The following is a 3,695-nucleotide window of genomic DNA, read 5'->3' as shown; positions in this document are numbered from 1 at the left end:
TCAAGTAAAACAGATTAAAAACTATATTTAATAATCCCCAAAGAAGCCCTATCTTTAAAAGCCTTCTCTCAATCCATGTTGAGGAAGGGTACCAAAATAGTTTGATGGCTGAAAGCCAATAATTAGAAAATAAAGCAAGATCTTCCTGTTGACAAGGATTTGAGAAAACCTTTAAGAAGATAGTAGCTGGGTGCCTGGGGCTCAGGCCTGTAATCCTCACTACTCAGGATGCTGAGATCTGAGGATCTCAGTTCAAAGCCAGCACAGGCAGGAAAGTCTGTAAGACTCTTATCTCCAATTAATCACCAGAAAACTGGAAGTGGAGCTGTGGCTCAAAGTGGTAGAGCACAAAGCTTGAGTGAAAAATCTCAGGGACAGCACCAAGGCCCTGAGTTCAAGCCCCATGACCAACAACAAAAAAGGAAAGCCAACAACAAAAAAGGAAAGCCAACACTGGTGGCTCGTGCTTATAATCCTAACTACTCAGAAAGATAAGATCTAAGTATAGAAGTTTGAATCCAGCCCCAACAAGGATGTTCAAGCTACACTTAACAATCAAAAAGCAGAAAGTAACCTTCTTCCCTTTCCTATCAGATCTGAATGCTGGTCTAGGTGGCTGTAAAGGAGGGAAAGTAATAGTTAAGCTTGCTCATACACTGCACTGCAGTCTGGCATAGCAGGAGGGCTTGTTTCAAACAGTTAAAAAGGAGGCAGCTGGGAATGTGGGTTAGTGGTAGAGTGCTTGTCTAGCATGCATAAAGCCCTGGGTTCAATTCCTCAGTACCACATAAACAGAAAAGGGTGAAGTGGCGCAGAGTGCTAGGCTTCAGCAAAAGAAGCTCAGAGACAGTGCCAAGGCCCTGAGTTCAAGCCCCAGGACGGGAAAAAACTTAAAATAAAATCATTTTTCTTTTAAAGCTGCAAGTGGAATGGTGGTCCAAGTGCTACACTGCTAACCTTGAGGGGAAAAAAAGTTGAGGGATAGCACCCAGTCCCAAGCTGGGCTTGAACTCAGAAGGAGGGGAAAGGAAGAGGAGACGGAAAAGGAGGAGACAAGAAAGAGCCAAGAAAGGACATTGGTGGTTCATGCCTATAATCCTAGCTACTTAAGAGGCTGCGGGTCATGTTTTGAAGCTGCCTGGACAAGAACCTCTGTGAGAATCTTTGGTTTTTGGTTTGTTTGTTTTGTTGTTTATTTTTTGCTGGTCATGGGGCCTGAACTCTGGGTCTGGGCGCTGTCCCTCAGCAATTCAGCTCAAGGCTAGCACTCTACCGCTTGAGCCACAGCGCCACTTCAGGATTTTTCTACTTATATGGTGCTGAGGAATGGAACCCAGGGCCTCATCCATGCAAGGCAAGCAGCCCCCTTCTGTGAGACTCTTATGTCCAATTAACCACTAGAAAATCAGAAGTGGAAGTATGGCTTAAGTGGTAGAGCACTAGCCTTGAACAAAAAAGCTAAAGGACCATGTCCAGGCCCTGAGTTCAAGTGCTAATACCAGCACAGAAGGAGAAGTAGGAGGAGGAGGAGAAAGAATAGGAAGAGGAGGTAGAGAAGGAGACAGGAAACCTTAAGCAGAAGGGAGTTTGTGCATTCTTTTTTTGGTTGCTTTTATTTTGTTCTTGTTGGGGCTTGTACTGTGTGTGTGTGTGTGTGTGTGTGTGTGTGTGTGTGTGTGTGTGTGTGTGGTGCTGGGGCTTGAACTCAGAGCCTGGGTGCTATCTCTGAGCTTCATTTGCTCAAGGCTAGCGCTCTACCTCTTTGTACCACAGTGCCACTTATAGCTTTTTTCTAAGTAGTTTATTGGAGATAAGAAGCTCATGGACATTCCTGCCAGGGCTACCTTAGAACCACAATCCTCAGATCTCTCCCTCCTGAGTAGCTAGGATTACAGGCTTGAACCACCAGCACCTGGCGGGCTTGCATTATTGCTTGCCTTTTTTGCTCAAGGCTGGTGCTCTACCACTTGAGCCACATCTCCACTTCTGGCTTTTTGCTGATTAATTGGAGATAAGTGTCTCACAGATATCTCTACGTCCACTGGCTGTGAACTATGATCCTCAGATCTCAGCCTTCTGTGTAGCTAGGATTACTTGTATACCAGTTGTGCAAAGGATCGCTTTCTCCTTCCTTGTGTGAGCCCTGCAGGTCCACACCCTCCTCTCTCGTGTGGTCAACACAGCTGCATTCACCGCTGGATGTGGCACTCCAAAAATGCCCACACAGCCCTCTCGTTCTCTACCAACACTCTGCAGGCTAGATATCTGCCACGACACATTTGTAGCCCTGGGAGCTCACGAAGACAAGATTAAAGTGAGATTCCATTTCATGTTTATACAACTGAGGATTTCACACAAGAATGCTAACAATTTAGGTGAGGGTCATTAGGTTCACTGGAAACAAGCTTGATTGCAAGGGATCTGAGTCTTGCACTTCGGACATTTTCTAAGGAGTAACATCGGGCATGGACCATTATAAACAGCTAGTAGAAAGTCAGGTACCAGTGGCTCAGGCCTGTAATCCTAGCTACTCAGGAGTGAGATTAATTATGGTTCAAACCCAAGTGGGGGGGAGGGGGAGACCTTGAGACCCTTATTTCTAACTGGTCTCCAAAAAGCCAGAAATTGAGGTGTGGTTTAAGGGGTAGAGCACTAGCCTTGAGCAGAAAAAAAAGAACAAACATGTTTCCCAGGTTCTAATTTCAAGTCCCAGTATGGACACACATATGCATGTACCCCTGAGCCCAACACCCCACCCCCAACACACACACATACACACACACACACTCGCAAAACCATGCTATGAAATGAATCTCTAGAGAAGCCTTTGGGAGCAAGAAGCTTGGATGAGATTACCTTGAGTGAGGAGGCATCTTCTGCAAAGCCTGAATGGTGAGCAAGATCCCTGAGCTCTGGCTACACTGAATGCTGGCTCATGGCCACTGGCTACCCCTAGGCATGTGGGCCTCTGTAGTACTGTGAGGTGGGTGTGGTATTCTATCTGATTTTTAGTCTGCTTCATCTCTTGGTCCCATCCCACTGGGAGCACTTGGTTGGTTGAATTCAATCCAGTATCACATCGGGAGCTTCTGATTGGCTGATTCTCATACCAACTGCATTGTTTTTTGCTTCCACCAGTAAGAAGCTCTTCCTGCCTTCCCTCAGAGATACTGTGTAAAGTTGTTTGCAAATTTAGGGAAAGGATCCAGGTAGATGTCTATGGGGGAAAGAAATCTATTAATTTTTATTTATTTCTTTTGGGGGTCCTGGGACTTGAACTCTGGACCTGGGCCACTGTCCCTGAGCTCTTTAGCTCAAGGCTAGAGCTCTACCATTTGAAGCACAGTGCCACTTCCAGTTTTTTGGTGGTTTATTGGGGATAAGAATCTCATGGAGCCGGGCGCTGGTGGCTCACGCCTGTAATCCTAGCTACTCAGGAGGCTGAGATCTGAGGATCGCGGTTCAAAGCCAGCCCGGGCAGGAGAGACCGTGAGACTCCTATCTCCAATAAACCACCAGAAAACCGGAAGTGGCGCTGTAGCTCAAGTGGTAGAGCGCTTGCCTTGAGCTGAAGAGCTGAGGGACAGCGCCCAGGCCCAGAGTTCAAGCCCCACGACCGACAAAAAAAAAAAAAAAAAAAAGAATCTCATGGACTTTCCTACCTGGGCTGGCTTTGAATGGGGATCCTCAGATCT

General features: G+C 46.5%; 1 non-coding gene across 1 annotated transcript; it reads left to right on the top strand.

Moving 5' to 3' along the window:
* The first annotated feature begins 571 nt into the window (after positions 1 to 571).
* LOC138823477 (small nucleolar RNA SNORA61) lies at positions 572 to 701 on the top strand. Its single transcript, XR_011370827.1, has one exon. It is a non-coding gene; the product is annotated as a small nucleolar RNA SNORA61 (small nucleolar RNA).
* Positions 702 to 3,695: the final 2,994 nt, after the last annotated feature.

The sequence above is a fragment of the Dipodomys merriami genome, unplaced genomic scaffold, assembly GCF_024711535.1.
Source record: "Dipodomys merriami isolate MVZ:Mamm:240054 unplaced genomic scaffold, mDipMer1.0.p SCAF_12, whole genome shotgun sequence".
Lineage (NCBI taxonomy): Eukaryota > Metazoa > Chordata > Mammalia > Rodentia > Heteromyidae > Dipodomys > Dipodomys merriami.
The sequence above is the reverse complement of the archived record's forward strand: the minus strand, read 5'-3'. Positions and strand labels throughout refer to the sequence as shown.